The sequence below is a fragment of the Mirounga angustirostris genome, unplaced genomic scaffold (genome assembly GCF_029215605.1).
Source record: "Mirounga angustirostris isolate CCGP_5_RB_7025 unplaced genomic scaffold, mMirAng1.0.hap1 SCAF_8, whole genome shotgun sequence".
NCBI lineage: Eukaryota > Metazoa > Chordata > Mammalia > Carnivora > Phocidae > Mirounga > Mirounga angustirostris.
This window is the reverse complement of record NW_026991716.1, coordinates 45,880,535-45,898,257: the sequence shown is the minus strand read 5'-3', so window position 1 is coordinate 45,898,257 and position 17,723 is coordinate 45,880,535. Positions and strand designations below refer to the sequence as shown.

Here is a 17,723-nt window from a genome sequence, read left to right as displayed (position 1 = left end):
CAAGAATGTAGGATCTTCAGGTTCTTCTACCATGTTTTACTTGTGTCTTCATGTAACTTATACATTATAGCAACATATAGTATATATAATATTTATATTAAAATGACAGTTTCCAAAATATAAACCACATATTTTGGCTTTTGAACTAAAATTTAAGTGTTCATTATTAATCATTTATTTTTCCTCATTTCGTTTCATGGAATCAATTAACTCATTATTTAAAAGATTGTATGTAGTTAGGGTACACAACATGATTATTTGATCTACATATACCCAGTAAAATGATTACTATATTCAAGGTAATTAACATGTCACCTCATGTAATTACCGTTTTTTTTGTGATGAGAACACAAAAAAAGCTGAAATCTACTCTTAGCACATTACCAATATTCAATATAGTATTATTAACTATAGTCACCATGTTGTACAATAGTTCGCTAGACTTGTTCATCCTACATTCCCACCCCCCCAGCTCCTCTTTATCATTATTATCATTCTACTTTCTGCTTCTATGAGTTTGACTTTTTCTTTTAAAGATTCCACATACAAGTAAGATCATATAATATTTGTCTTTCTCTGGCTTATCTCACTCACCGTAATTCCCTCCAGATTCATCCAAGTTGTCACAAATGGCAGGATTTCTTTCTTGTGGCTGAAACATATTCCATTGTGTGTGTATATATATATATATCACATTTTATCTATTCATCCACTGACAGACATTGAATTTTTTCCATAAACTTGGCTACTGTGAATAATGTTTTGATGAACATGGGAGTGCAGAGATGTCTTTGAGACACTCATTTCATTTCCTTTGGATATATACCTAGAAGTGGGATTGCTGAATCATATGATAGACCTAGTTCTGATTTTTTAAAGGAATATCTATACTTTTCCATAATTTTTATTCTCACCAACAGTGCACAAGCATATGGAATTTCTTTTTGATCAATACTACTCATTGTGATATGTAACTAGCTAATGTTTATATATGAATCAACTTAGAACTTCCCATCATGTTTCTCTTCTCCCTGGTGTAACTACATTAAAATTCTTGCGTCTCTCAAGTCATCATGCTTTTCCATACTTTTTCACCTTACACATTCAGTTCCCCTCTCCTGGAATGCCGTATTTCCATCCACTTTCTTCTTGGCTATCTCATGTTCACTCTTTAAGACTAGAATCCAATGCCATTTCTCCCTGAATAGTAAAAGGCACTCTTAAGAGGCCATACTCCCACATCTGGAATGAATTTGGTGATTTTGAATCATAGTAAATGATCAAGGTCATCTGTGAAGCATGTTGCTTCAATTAGTGTGTTAAAATATTGAAATTTGCATATGAAATTTTTAACAAAGAAGTCAGACTTTTCACTCTTTGCCATCTTTTCACTCATGGGTAGTGGAAGTGCTGCTTTAAGTTATCCTTGATACCAGATAGACTCTTTCTACAACCTGGATAGCTACGTGAACAGAAAAGTGTAGATAAATGCCAAAGCACATGGCCTTACATGGGTCTTGCCATTGGCAAGGGTAATTTCATCCCCTTTCCTAGGACTGAATGCAGGTCAGCTCTGAAGGACATTCCAGGAAATGCCACTTCTACCTAATTCTTTGGAATTTAATATACCCCTTGATTTTAAAGATCTTTATACCGACCATGCTATTTCCACAAATTCATGGTTTTACTTCTGTTCTTCCCTTTGCTTGGAATGACTTTCTCTTTCTTTGTCCCCTACAACTCATCTTTGATTCTGTGAAGTACCCATCTCAGATACCATCTGCAAAAGAAAACCAGTCCCATGTAGCCCAGGTTTGTCTATATGCTATTCTTTGAACTCCCTTAGCCCCTTGTCATATGCTCATTATTAAGATTATCAATTTACAAAAATAAAAATTCTATTTATTTTCTTGTTTGAGTCTCTTACACATTTATCTTCAAGACCCACAGAAGGAAAGGGACGTTTATAAAGTAAGAGCAGGAAATCTGAAAGGGGTGAACAATGCAAAGATGGATGCATGGTCCTGGGAAGGAGCCTTCACATGTGTGCATGAGCTTCCCGATGAGGTTGAGAACCGAGGATCTATGCTTGCACCGATCTGTCTTCTCTCCAGTGAGAAAAATGGAAGCTGACATCTCAGGGCAATTCTTTGTCAGAAATATACATCTGCATGAAGAGAAGAGAGTTAAAAATTTAATCTGCAAAGCTATTTAGAGAGTGGATAGGCCTTGACAGGCCTCCCAAATGTATTACAAGAACAAGAAGAGTGGAGTTATGGAAAAAAAAAGCGGTTGCAGCAAACAGAATGAAACTAAGCTTTCTTGACAGAATCAGTTTGCCAAATGACTAAAATCACGTTTGTCCTTTTTTTTTTCTTAAATATACTCTAATTTAAATGTCTAAGAGAAACTTTTAGAATGTATGTGGTACCATTAAAGAACTCTAAGGTAAGGATACCACAATAACATACATCATGTTATTTAGGAGAAGGATGTGTGAAGCCAAATTAAAACCTGTCAAACCACTAACCAGTCACAAAAAGGTAATGAGGATTCCAAAGGCATCTGTGAATATCTGACTGATAATTCCAAACTCTCCACCTTATGTTTAAAATACTGCTTGACATGAATGAACACAGTAAACCACTGCTAGTCAACTTCCAAAAAATATGACGATTTAATGTCACTTTGTGTTCTGTGTTCATTTTCTTTTACCTACTACTGCAGGAAGTTTACCCTTATATTACAGCCCATATTTCATCATTGTTATAGGGAAAAGTGCTGTTCTATTTTTTGACTTAAAGTTAGTATTAAATTTCTTTTTCTTTTAAATTCATAGTTATTTCCCTGAATGCTAAAATAAAGAAACATATACTTTTTTTTATCAGTAGTACTTGGGGTAGATAGACCACCATTATCAAATAGTTAAGAAAAAAAGGTATAAAATCATATGATCTTTTCAAAAGATATACAAACAACTGTGTAATAAAATTCAAGATTTACTGAATGACTTTAATGTTTCAACCAAGTTCTGCTATTTTTACAGTCCTACTTTTTTTTTTTTTTTTTATCTGACCAGACCTCAGATTAGGCAAAAACATACTACTTACTCTAGCAATATCCTACCTATTAATATTGTAGAATTTTTTTTCCATTTGAAGTCCTAACAACTACTGAAGCATAACTTTTAAGTCCTAAGATGTAAGTCTATCTTAAAATGTTCTTTTAAATCTTTAATATCTAGGGCTTACCCATGGTTATCAGATTTTCTGTTAAAGTATCAACTTGTTAAATATAAATACTCATCATGTGGCCCCCAAACCCAACATATCTACTTTTCTTAACCTACTATGTTCTTTGTTAGTGTGTTCTGAGCTGACTTGTACTCTGCTCAGATACAGGTAACTTAATGGAAGGATTCAGGTTTATCACATTATAGTAATTATGAGGATGTTTATAAATATATTCTTTCTCTTCCTTCTTTTTTTTTTTTTTTGAAGATTTTATCTACTTATTTGACAGAAAGAGCAGGAGAGAGCACAAGCAGGGGGAGAAGCAGAGGGAGAGGGAGAAGCAGGCTCCGCACTAAGCAGGGAACCTGATGCGGAGCTCGATCCCAGGGTCCTGGGATCATGACCTGAGCTGAAGGCAGATGCTTAACCAACTGAGCCACCCAGGCACCCCTCTCCTCCTTCTGAATATATGGTAGCTTTGCATTTATCTAGAATATTTTAATTGTGGTCATGTGCCTTCCTTTGGCCAGTGAGATGTGAGCAGAAGTGATATGTTTCACTTCCAAGAAGAAGCCATATGAGCCAGTGCATGATGTCCCATGTTTCCCTATACTTCTCTGGAAATGTTGGAAACATGTATTAAGATGAATCTTCTGTCAGACTTGGCTTTTGAGCACCAAGTGAATATAGTCCTTCTCTATTCCCCAATCCCTGCTGATGACACCTGTTGGCTATTCAGTATGAAAGAGAAATAAATTTTTGCTGTGTTAAGCCACTGAAATTTTGGGGTTTTCTGTCTAGAGAATAACTTATTCGATCCTAATGTATCATCTTTTTGGTTACGTGGAATCTGGAGTAGGGAGACAAATTTTATTTTATTTTTTTAAGATTTTATTTATTTGAGAGAGAGAGAATGAGAGAGAGCACATGAGAGAGGGGAGGGTCAAAGGGAGAAGCAGACTCCCTACTGAGCAGGAAGCCCGATGCGGGACTTGATCCAGGGACTCCAGGATCATGACCTGAGCCGAAGGCAGTCGCTTAACCAACTGAGCCACCCAGGTGCCCGGGAGACAAATTTTAAAAGGTAATTTTAAAATCATTTATTAGATACTGAATCTTGTCATCTACCTTTTCTGAATATATTTTTTCTTTTATTTTCTGAATGTGATAAACTATAGTGACTGATTTTTTAACAGTTTTATTGGAATATTATTTACATACCATATAATTCACTTCTCTTATGTGTACAAGTCAGTGATTTTTAATAAATTTATAGAGTTGCACAATCATCACCACAATCTAATTTCAGAACATTTCCATCCCCCTGAAAAAAAATCGAATGGTTATTTGCTGTTATTCCTTATTCCCATCTCTAGTCCTAGGCAGTCACTAATCTCTTTTCTGTCTTTGCAGATTTGTCATTTCTGGACATTTTATATTAAGTGAATCATATAATATGTTGTACGCTGGCTTATTTCATTTAGCATCATGTCTTCAAGGTTCATCCATATTTCAGGATACATCAGTTCCTTATCCCTTTTCAAAGATGAATAATATTCTACTATATGGATATACCACATTCTGTTTATCCATTCACCAGTTGATGAGCATTTGGGTTGTTTCCAGGTTTTGGCTATTATAAATGATGTAGCTATGACAATTTGAATACAAGTATTTATGTGGACAAATGCATTAATTTCTCTTGGCTAGATAACTGGAGTGGAAATTTATGTTTAACATTTTAAGAAACTGCTAATCCGTTTTCCGTGGTGGAGGATGCACCATTTGCCTCGTTGAGCAGCACTGCTAGATCCACACCACTGTTAGAGTCTTTGCATCTTAAAGGCCCTTATATATCAGTGAAAAAGTATTCTGGTAATAAATCAGAATATTCTATCTCTCATTCCTTTCTTTTTAACTCATACATACTTAACACACACGGAGAGTGAATATCCATATGTTCTGGCTGGTTAATCATTCTGGGTAGAAGAATAGCCATTAGAATTTCCATTTGTTCTTGAGCATTTCATTTACTGAATCTTGTATGGCAAATAATTCCTAAAGGCATGAGTTTTCTGTTGGGATAAAGTCTGCATGCAGAATTAGGTGATACTGCTTCTTTCTGACTCCTGCTTACACATCCTGACTTAGCAGTGATGCTTTAAATGTTGAAAAATCATCTGTCCTGCATGATTTTATTTTTATCATGTGCATATATGACTGTTCCTGAAACAACAAAGAGCCAGCTTTTAATAATATGTAAATATAAATGGCTTGATTATGTTTCTTTAAAGTCATTTAAGGAAAAACCCCACCTGTTTTGTCATCTACTTTATCTTTTCCTTCATTGTTAATTTTCATTTATGTTGACCAAAGGTATTAATTTTTTATTTGTTTCAAATAAATATCCTAAATATTTCTAAATATATGTATATATTCCTGATAGTAGGACCAAGCCTAAAGCCGAGACCTAAACTGTAATATTTTCTATGTAATCCAAACAGGTGGCCAGCAGAAGAGAAAATGAGAGGGAGTTCAAACAAGAAAAGCAAGATGAAGAAAGTGGCAACGTAAGGACAATGGCAGCAGAGAAGTAATTTGGGTTTTGATCTTACTGACATGAGGAAACAAGGTGTGATTTCCCTCTACTTACTGCTGAAAAGCAGGCTCCAAGCTGAGGCAAAGTTCAGTGTGTAATAGGGTTTAATCATAAGGCTGGTGGTTGGTAAGTAGGATGGATCTAAGGTGTACCTTTGGAGTTATGCATCTCCAACTGTCCTATATTTATCTAAAGTTGGAATGCTTCTCTGCCAAGAGGGAACTGGATCTGATAAGCTACTCACATTGTGGTATCACTTAGATTGCTTGAATGGTTGGCATTTTGGGGTATGGCTAAAAGCTTAGGCTTTGAGGTAAGTCTATGAAGTTTTGAAAACACTAGCCCTTTTGTGACCACGGTCAACTTACTTAACATTTTATATTCAAAATAGGTATAATTCCAGAACCAATGCCATAGGTCTTCTGTGAAGGTTCATTGATATAAGGCATGTAAAACAGTAGACACCATGTCTGCCAGAGAGTAAATTCTCCATAAAGATTGGTTGTTATTATTAATGATGAGTGGTTGCCATTCTGAATTGTAGAGTATTTTTTAATTCTTTTTCTTTTTAATAGCTTTATTGATATATCGCTTATATGCTAGACAATTCCCCCATTTAAAGTGTAGCATTCAATGCCTTTTCTTATATTCACAGATGTATGCAAACTTCACAACTTTAGAACATTTCATTATCTCAGAAAGAAACCCCAAACCCTTTATCTAATACTCCACTATATCCCATCACACCCCCAGCACTAAGCAACTACTAATCTTTCTTTTCTATAGATTTGCCTTTTCTAGATATTTCATGTGCATGGAATGATACAATTAGAGGTCTTTTGAGACTAGTTTCTTTCATTTAGCATTATGTTTTTAAGACTATCCATGTTTTAGCATGTATCAGTACTTTGTTCCTTTTTATGGCTTAATAATATGCCATTGTATGGATATACAACATTTTGTTTATCCATTCATCAGTTGATGAATTGTTTCCTTTTGGTTATTATGAATAATGCTGCTATTTTCTCTGTGGAAATAGGTTTTCACTGTTTTTTTTTTTAAAGATTTATTTACGGGGCACCTGGGTGGCTCAGTCATTAAGCGTCTGCCTTCAGCTCAGGTCATGATCCCAGGGTCCTGGGATCGAGCCCCACATCGGGCTCCCTGCTCGGTGAGCCTGCTTCTCCCTCTCCCTCTGCCCGCCGCTCCCCCTGTTTGTGCTTTCTCTCTCTGACAAAATCTTAAAAAAAATGAAGACTTATTTATTTGAGAGAGAGAGCGAGAGAGTTCACGTGACAGCGGGGGAGGGGCAAAGGGAGGGGGAGAGAGAGAATCTCAGGCAGACTCTCCACTGAATGTGGAGCCTGACATAGGGCTTGATCTCACAACCCTGAGATCATGACCTGAGCTGAAACCATGAGTTGGACGCTCAACACATTGAACCATCCAGGCACCTGTTTTCACTTCTTTTGGCTAGATACCTAGGTATGACATGCTGGGTCACATGGTAAGTTTGTTTAAGTATTTGAGGAATTGCCAGACTATATTCCAAAGCAGCTTCACCATTTTTCATCCCCACCATCATGTACAAGGGTCCTGATTTCTCCACATTGACTATGTACAATCTTTTCTGTTTTTTCTTTTTTTTTTTTTTTTAAAGATTTTATTTATCTGACAGAGAGAGAGACAGCCAGAGAGAGAACAGAAGCAGGGAGAGCAGGAAAGGGAGAAGCAGGCTTCCTGCAGAGCAGGGAACCCGATGCGGGGCTCGATCCCAGGACCACGGGATCATGACCTGAGCCGAAGGCAGATGCTTAACCATCTGAGCCACCCAGGCGCCCTTTTCTGTTTTTTTCTTAAGATTTTATTTATTTATTTTATTTTAGAGAGAGAGAGAGAGAAAGAGAACATGCACAAATGGGGGAGGGGCAGAGGGAGAGAATCTCAAGCAGACTCCATGCAGAGCATGGAGCTGGATGGGGGGGCTCCATCTCACAATCCTGAGATCGCTACCTGAGCCAAAACCAAGAGTCAGACACTCAGCTGCCTGAGCCACCCAGGTGCCTCAGAGGCTTTTCTGTTTTCTTAGTGAAATGGTTATAATTTAAGTCTATAAAAACTTCGCAAGGACTTAAACTGGATAGAGGATATAGTTGGACCTTATTGAATTTTAACTTTCACAGAAACTATATAAGATTAAAGATAATGAGCCCAAATTGTACTTTTATTTGGGAAGTTTTGATGTCTACAGTCATATAGAATGATTTAATAACTATCTAGTTGTATTTGAGGGACGAGACAAACTTAGGGTCCCCCTACTCTTCTGCCATCTTAACTCCTCCTCCCTCTCTACAGTCATTCAAACATGGCTTATTTTATAGGACCAGCAAGTAATTTATTGTCCAAACTACAATACCTTATAGAGGGTGAGAGGAGCTCTATGTATAATTATGCTGGGGAACAAGAGTAAGTTGAGGCAGTCCCAGGCTCACTAGGGCATGTGGTCACCTGATGTATAGTGAAAGACCTCACTCTGCACTCACTCATTTGGAAATATATTTTGCTTGTTTTCTTTTTTAGCAGAAGATAAGTTTGTATTTATCTCACACTTACAGGCAAAAGTACATGAATATATATGTGCTGTTCTAAGTTTTTTTTTTATTTCAAGATACTTCATTTTATTTATTTTTTTAAGATTTATTTATTTATTTATGAGAGACAGAGAGAGAGAGAGAGGCAAAAGGAGAAGCAGGCTCCCAAGGAACAGGGAGCCTGATGCGGGACACGATCCCAGGACCCTGGGATCATGACCTGAGCTGAAGGCAGACGCTTAACCATCTGAGCCACCCAGGCACCCTCAAGATACTTTATTTTTAAAAACAGGTCAAAACACTAAGCTCGTGGCCCATTCTGCCAATGTACAAGCTACAAATGTTCCCTCAGCAGCTGAGTGGCACTCTGGTAGCATGTTTGAAAAGTGAATAAAAATCCATATAAAACAAATATTCAAATAGTTCCCATAGGAACACAGATAAATGGCCCCATCTCCTAGTGTTCCATATTGCTGCATCTGCCAACCCCACTTACAAAGACAGTTCAAAAAAAACTAGCAGTACTTAAGTTAAACGGTCCCCCCCCAAATCCCATAATTCAAGCTAAACTCGAAGTTAACGGGTATCACACGATGATGATAGCTGAAGCACAGGCAGCAGGGGACACTTCATCCCACTTCATCCTGCTCTCTCAGTGGGAACACAGGACACAGGCAGAGTGCTGACGTCCTGCTCCTCTCCTTCCAGCAGGAAGTCGTGGGTCTGGATCTGCTGCATCAGCTGCCATGTTGGTCCCAACGTCACATAGGAGATCGTCGGCCTCTGGAACCCTTTGAAAGTAGAAGCAGTGGCAACAGTGTAAGCACCCATGTTTCCAAAGAGCGTCCAATTGCCCACATGCATCTTGAGCAAGTCACAGTGCTCAACAGTGCAATTAAGGCAGTCACATGTTGGTTCCCATATGCTGGTTGAGTAATACTTCTAATCTGGTTTGGGTCTCTTCTGCATGAGGGGCTTCATGTGTGCATGATCATAAATGATGCAATTGAATGATCCATATACCCCATCATTCACGTAAAACCTAAAGGTTTGTTCACTAGACTCATCTTCATCATTAGAGCCTGTCTATTCCTTTAGTACGATTTTTTTTGGCAATGATATTAACTGCAAGCGTGAAAGCTTGGAGTTATCTGCTGGGCTCAGCTATGATTCTCACTCCCGAGCTTGCTGGAAAACACTTGTCCGGTGCTGGGTTAGTAACACTGGTGATCTCTTCAACTTTAAGCTTTACATCTTCAGATCCAAGAAAGCCACCATTTATATCAAGCAGATACTATGCTGAAGCCAACCTCAGCTCCCATGTCAAAGATACAGCCAGTATCAGAGATGCTGTGCCTGAAGGTCTCAGTATAGCCACTTCCTACGTGGGAGCTGACACTGATGACATCAGGATGTAGCTCTTTTGCGCCAAAAGAAGACTGCTGGTTTTGAGTGTGGACCAAATTCAACACTGAGGCGGCAGACTGCTTTGAAATCATTAGTGGTGATCTGCAAAATCAAGTTCGCCTTGGGTGTGCCCTGGCAACTTTGATCAGTCGAACTTCACAATCAAAAGTTATCATCTGGACTGCATTATCAACAGCGTACTTAATCTGAGACACCTGTTTGGATTTGCATAGATAATCGTCTCTGGATGCACCCGGAGACTCAGTGCCCATGGTGTTTCAGTCTTGCTGGTAAAGTCAAATCCTGTCCCAATGGCAGCTAGGTTCTTCACTGTGGTTCTGTTATCATTGCATTCGACTACATCAAAGGGGGTGACCTGAGGAAGAGCTTTTAACCATCTCAGATGTTTCTTTAGAATGTCTCCCAGGTCTACAACACAGAAGGCATCCTTATCATCAGAAGATGAAACTTCATTAATTTTTTTGGTCCAGACTGTGCTTGGCAGTAAAGCCTTCAAGGAGGAAATGGCAGTCAAACTCTGTATTAACTAAAGTTGTTCATGGTTTCTTGATGTTCCCATGGAAAACTAAGAGATGGAATTCAGAGAAATTTTGGCCAGCATTTCACAAAGGCAATTCCCGGGAATTCCAAGTCCCACTGAAGATCCGTGTGCCCTGGGGGCTGCAGTGGAGATATTCTGATGAATACAGAATTTGCTGTCTTAGAGCCCACGGGGCACCGCGGGCAAGCCCCATGGAGAGTGCACAGGCCGGCCTGCTGCACCACTGCCCTGGTCAGCCGCCCCCCTGCCACCCCGCTCCCTGCTCTGGGGACCACCGGCCCCAGGTGGCTCCGGGAGTTCTGGTTCAGAGGCCGGGGGGCACTGACCTGTTGTTCCCTCAGAACAGGGACAAGATAACTGATGCACACAGGAAATGAACCCTAGCTGTTCTAGTAGGCTGTGTTGTTTTTCCAGCTAAACTGAAGTGGATTGCATCATGGAATTTACCTTTTTTTTTTTTTTTTAAAGATTTTATTTATTTATTTGACAGAGAAAGACACAGCGAGAAAGGGAACACAAACGGGGAGTGGGAGAGGGAGAAGCAGACTCCCCGCTGAGCAGGGAGCCCGATGCGGGACTCGATCCTGGGACTCCAGGATCATGACCTGAGCCGAAGGCAGCCGTTTAACCAACTGAGCCACCCAGGCGCCCATGGAATTTACCTTTTATATAATGTCTACATTTTAAAGATTTTGTGGTCCTTATATCATGTTTTTGGATTCTTACAGCTCCCTCCCCCAAGAATGCCTATTACTGTGTTAGACATATAAATGTTGCCTTTTCTTCCAATAAGTATTATAGAAATAATTCATGGCAGAGTGCTTAGTGTTGTGGAAATGTGCAAGGGGGTCAGTCTACATTTCAGGGGTTGGAGTTTCTAAAACAGATTCTCCCAGGCAAATTCTCTTCTCTGAATCCTTTTTCCCCGTTCCCCTTCCATTCTACTTCTCTGCTAACCAGCCAACCAAACTGACCCCAACATCCTCAATCGTATTGGCTCTTGAAAAAAATAACAACTGTGCTATTAATTGGAATTCTGATTTCAGTGAACATACAGGGTCAATTTGACAACTTAGAAAGCTGGAGTCTTGCAAAGTATCACCATGCAAATGACAGACAGAGAGGCACCTGTTCCTGCCCCAGGAGGGAAATACCAAGTACCACAGTCTTGCCTTAATTCACCCTCTCAAGGAGCTACATTTGTCAGCAGCACAAACTGAGTCATAGCCATTAAAGAACAAACAACTGTGAGAGAAAAGCAAGCTGAGAGAGAGGAAAACAACGCTATCCACTTTAATACACAGGAGGGCTTCTTCAAGAACATTTGAGTTGCATGGAAGGTTGACTCTCAAATGGTTGCCTAGGTCAGCAGGACCTGAGGCAGTCCCTGGGGTGAGGACTGGTCAGGTAAGTTAAAGCCGCCTTCAGGGCACTTTCAGCTTAGGCACCAATTTCCTCAAGACTGAGGGTAAGAAAGCAACACTGTTTGAGTTAAACTTTCTCCTTCACTTTTTTTTTCTTGTTTCCTTTTTTCCTGTGAGTCCAGGATATCCAAGAGTTCTTCTAATGGCTGGAAAAATTCTTTATAAGGATGTTGCCTCCTGGTTTGATCTGGGCTTAACTTTTTAGCAATCCTAACTCATTTTCTAGGCTCCAGGCATGACTGCACAGAATTTTTTTTTTTTTTAAAGATTTTATTTATTGAGACAGAGAGCATGAGAGGGGGAGGGTCAGAGGGAGAAGCAGACTCCCCGCCGAGCAGGGAGCCCGATGCGGGACTCGATCCCGGGACTCCAGGATCATGACCTGAGCCGAAGGCAGTCGCCTAACCAACTGAGCCACCCAGGCGCCCTCATGTTTCCATTATTGAAGAACAAAGATACTCTGTGGTTTTACTTCTACTACCATTAACAAGGCTAATCAGAACTTTGCTTTGAATAAGATTGGGTGATCTTATATACTCACTAGATCTCTGCTGAATTTGAAAGTCATTCCTCATAATCCTCTGACTATTTTTCCTGCCTCCGATGGCTTCTCCTTCCCAACGCACTTCACAGTTCTGTCCTTGGAGCCCTGTGCTTCTTACTCTATACAACAGAATAACGTATTCTGCAGCGTTCAGACAAAAACTGCTTCTTGGTCAGTTACCCATGAAAATTTCCTAAGAAGGTGGCACACTGGAAGCCAATATAGCATATATTATCGTTTCCTCCAATATTGAAGCTCTAATTCTGACTGAGGCTCAGATGAGTAGTGGTTTACCCTTAAGGACCATGCTGTATGCCACGTAAATAATTTTAAAGATGAGCATCCTTTTTAACAAGGCAAGATGTCTATCACAGCTCAGGAATATGGGGATTGAGACTGAAGGAGGGTATATTTCTTTTGGATTGGCAGGTGGAGTCGCTGTACTTACTAAATTGTGATCTGTTTCTGTTTTGCAAAGCATACACAGTTGAATTTGTAATAGTGAAATGTTTGCGTGATCAGGCTTTGTTACTCTCCTAGGGTGATCCTGTCTGTGCTCGCCATTTCATGTACCATCTCTATGTATTTGTGTATATATGTGGAAGCTGTTAGTGATATTAGTATTAAGTTAATTACTTTCCTGACTGAATGTGGTAGGCCTGAGGCCCCAAAAATATGGGAAACATTTACGGCTAGCTACTTCCTGATACGTGTAATTTTCCCATTCATTTGACAATTATCCATTCAGCTCACTGTATGGCAGGCTCTATGCTAGGTATCAGTGATATTAGGACAAATTAGCAAAACAATTCCTGCTTAACAGACCATTATGCCTTATAAAGAGTCAGTGCATTCATTTATTTTGTTAGAGAATTGATTAATTTACTATGTATTAGGTATTGTGTAGCAACCTGTCAGTATAAAGAAGCATAGTTCCTGATTTCTTGGGGCTCCCAATTTAGGGTTCGTACAGGAAGGGAAAGAAATAGACACATAAAATGGTCATTATGATACAATAGAGCCATGCAGACAGTTAAGTGGTATTAGAGAAGAAGGACAATATTATTGCGACAAACTAACCTGCATCCGGGAGGAATAAAAAGAAATCTTGACCTAAGATTTCTCTTACTTGTGTAGTTTAACTATTGATATCATTGATTTGTTCTTTCAGGACTGACCACTTCTAAAAGAAAACCACTACTAAGGATTTGGTGGCTGGTGGATGACTTTATACAAGAGGTAGCACTTCGTTTGGGGCTTGAATACCATTGTTATTTTCAGTGTGGGGGCACAGTTAGGGACAGTGGGCACTGTAGCCTGGGAGACCACTATAAGCCAAAGCATAAAGTAGAAATCATAAGCCATAACATAAAGCTAAGTAACATGAAGTAACGTAGCATAAATTCTTAGTAAGGTGCATTGTGGCTTTCCTGACTGTACAGAGGTTGTGTGTGATAGAGAAAGGTGAAAACAAGGTGAGGTGGTTGAGATGAGGATATGTATGGGCTGACTTACAGAGTAAGCTAGGTAGAAAAATGTGTACTTGGTGCAACATCCAGCTTTCTATCCATTGCTCCATCCCAGCAGTTTTTATCAAGTCTTTACATTGTACTTATAGTGCTGTGTTCTGAAAATATGTTAAAGAAGAAAAAAGAAAGAAAAAAAAAGACAGGATTTACCTCCAAGTGTATAGTTTAATTTAAAAATGGATAAGCAAAGTAAGGAAGTATGACACAATCTCATAACTGGTATAACACAAAAATATACAAAGAAAAATTTCTGGAATCTGCCTGGAAGAATCAAGGAAAGCTGTACCCATTTGGTCACCTTGAATCATATAATGAAGGAGGGGTATAAGATGGTAAGGTTGAGGGCACTGCAGACAGAAGAAACAGCAAAGACCAAAAGGTATAACAGATAGAGCCTTTCTGGGAGAAACCGTGTGTAGTTCTAAAATGCTACAATTTAAAATGTTTTTGTCCTTGGAAAGGGATCAGTATGGTGGGAACTGAAAATGATCAGGGGCTGTTGAGCTTTATCCTCCAGCTTTGTCATGCTCTGGAAGGGATTAACGTGGTGGGTTATTATACTCAAATTTGTACTTTACAGATTTAACTATAGACAAAAAGTGGAAGGCATTTTGTAGTAATAATGCTAGAAATGAAGCCTGTCTGCAGGAGGACTAATTAGGAGGCTCTGTACCAAGTGCGGTAGCAGAAATGGAGACAGAAGAGACATGAAGTAAGTAACCAGACTTGAAGACTGAACATATATCTGGGATGAGGAAGTAGGGGGCACACAAGAAACTCAACACAGTTTCTGTCATGGTAACTAAGTAGATAGTGGCACCATTAGCTAGACTAACAGGTGATTTAGCCAGGCTGCATCAGGGACTCCAAAGCTATGAAGTTACAGGATACCTCTTCCCCATCTTCCTCATAAACATATTTGGTGTGAACTGATAGGCATAGGGCTATTTCCCTGATTGGAGAGACAAGATCTGGAGCCGTGTCTTCCAAACAGAGAGTAAGAAGTTAAGGGCAGTGAAGAAGATGGCACAAAGCTGAGACCACTGGAAGAGACTGCAAATATTTATTACTATATTCTCTGTACCTATTATGAATTCAAGAACTAGAAGAACAATAGTGAGAAGAAATTCAACCACAGATTTGGAAAACCCACTACTCCCTACAGAAAAAGGTCTTTATAATTTTTTTTAAAGCTTTATTTATTTATTTGAGAGAGAGAGAGACAGCACACTCGAGCACCAGTGGGGGAAGGGGCAGAGGGAGAGAATCCCAGGCAGATTCCCCACTGAGTGCAGAGCCCAACGTGGGGCTTGATCTTGGGACCCATGAGCTAAAATCACTAGTTGGACGCTCAACCGACTGAGCCACCCACACATGCCAGTCTTAATAAATTTTATAAGCATGAATTTTTCAAAGTATTTGTTGCAAATTGTTCATTATTCCATTTTATAAAGAACAACTGTCTTTTTCCAAATGTGGCTTTGCAATAAGAATTTTCATTCAAATTCTAAAGAGGTACTCTGAAATATTCAATATGATTTGATTTTATAGGGGAATTTCAAAAATAGGCAAAAAATGTGGAATATGGCACAAAAAATAATTCATTCCTGTATATTTAAAGGAAAAAAACTCACAAATCACCATTATTTATCTTCTGCTAATAAGAAGTCAAACATGGAGAAATGCTTTTAATTTGATACGCATTTAAATTGCAAAAAGAAATTGAGCTTGTTTTTATTTGAAATGTAGAGATGTGTTTTGTTTTTATAGAGTGAGTTATGTACTTTTTTGATGTTTTCAAGGTTTTATTAAAACATGAAACATAAACAATCATCAATCCAATTAGGGGAAAGTCTTCACAATGAACATCTGTTTGTTTTGCCAGTCAGCATCCAAACAACCTTTTTTGGTAAAAATTTCCTTTGGGAAAGTGCCCTTTTTTCACTCTTGACAGTAAGATTGTATGGTAATAGACCGCATCTTGCTCTAAGGATGTGTCCTGATTGGAATAATGCAATCAGCAGAGCCCATCAGTAGAGCCCTGACTACAATGATCAATCAGTTCAGGTGTGGGCACATAATCCAGGAGTTAGATGAGGTCGCTTGGAAAGAAAGTCCTCCTCTCTCTCCTAAGGGCTCTAAGTGAGGTGACTCTAAGTCTTCCTCTTGATGGTATAGTAGGAAGACATGAGGATCAGAATTGGTGCATTCATTTTGCTTTGGGAAGAGGGACAGCCTGAAGGTTCTTGGGGGAATCATAATCATTGTGACAATCTCAAAACACCCCTACCTGTTTCCAAAACTACCCATAGATAGCGGTAGTGTCCCCTTTGATAATCAGTGTTTTACATGTTCATAGTGACCCAAACCATAAATCACGACGAAGGGCAAAACTCTACATAAACAGCGTTATGCACAAGGCCGAATGAGAATGCAGAATAAGGATTTTGCTTGGGTAGTGTACAAACATATAACTGTATATGGATACACAGAAATTGTATATGGCCACATATAAAGGTATCCATGTAATATACCGTTTAAATATTTCCGTATAAATATACATGTCTTGTCCCTAAAAGAAGTTTTTTTTTTTTTTTCTTACTCCAAAATAAAAGAATCAATTGAGAAGTAATAGTAAGTACTTAAGGTCATACTTGTCATTTCAAAGAAAAGTTTTATTTTGAAACTTAAGTGTCTCTTCTCTCTCTCTTTTTTTTTAAAGATTTTATTTATTTATTTATTCATGAGAGACAGAGAGAGAGAGAGAGGCAGAGGGAGAAGCAGGCTTCCCGCGGAACAGGGAGCCCGATGCGGGACTCGATCCCAGGACCCTGGGATCATGACCTGAGCCGAAGGCAGACGCTTAACCATCTGAGCCACCCAGGCGCCCTTAAGTGTCTCTTCTTTTCCCATGTTTTATATTTGGTGTAGAGCCTGGAGTATGCTTGGATTCAAACATGCAACTCCAGGAATGGCTTTTATTTTGGAATTGGGTTGTACAGACTCCATTACTGCCCGTGTGGTATGCCAGCCTGATCAATAGCCTGATGAGGCATGTGTGGCCTGCACTGCCCAGCCCCGCTATTTTCAGCCTAATTAGCAGCTGCTCAAAGATGGGAAACAGGTGCAGATCCAGGGCCAGACCAGGGACGTCTGCCTGTAATTAACAAGGAAAAAAGGGTCAGATATTGGGAGGAATATCAAACCGGCCCACTGGGGTTAACATGCAGGTCTCAAAGGCATAGTCACCTGAGATCTTAAGCATGCTAATGTAAATTATGCAAGCTTTCAAACAACGTGGCTGCATAATCAGTTGGCAGAGAGGAAAATGATTTTTTCTTTTTTTTTTCAATAGAGTAGGGAAAAAGGGCATCTACAAACTTATTTTTTTCTTACCATGTTGTGGACTTGCTCGTCATGTAGTGACATTTTCTGAGAAGCAGTCATGAGTCCTTAAAAGAAGTTGTTAACCAATTACAACTCTCGTAGAAATAGGTGAAGTTTGGAGGAAAATCTAATAATCAGGCTATTGAGAGAATTACGTATTAACAGATATTTGGAAGCAGACACATTATGCACATGTGGTTCTGTATAGTAAATTGATTTTGGTCATTGCAACTTTTTGAATCACTCCATAAAATGAAGTCCATTTAAGATTCACAAGGACTTGCCAAGGGCCAGGCTAAGTTTGGAGAAGGTGGAAGAGCAAAGTTTTGAGCAAATAATGAAAGACATGTCACACGCCAATTCAAATTCTGGCTTTAATAGTCAAGTCTTCGGTACCAAGGCATTCTTTCTATTCCAATTCATGGAGCTTACAATTCACTCTAGGCT

At 39.2% G+C, this 17,723-nt stretch overlaps 1 pseudogene; it reads right to left on the bottom strand.

Annotated features, from left to right (window-relative positions):
* Positions 1 to 9,062: 9,062 nt before the first annotated feature.
* Positions 9,063 to 17,336, bottom strand: LOC123837315 (ornithine decarboxylase-like; annotated as a pseudogene).
* Positions 17,337 to 17,723: the final 387 nt, after the last annotated feature.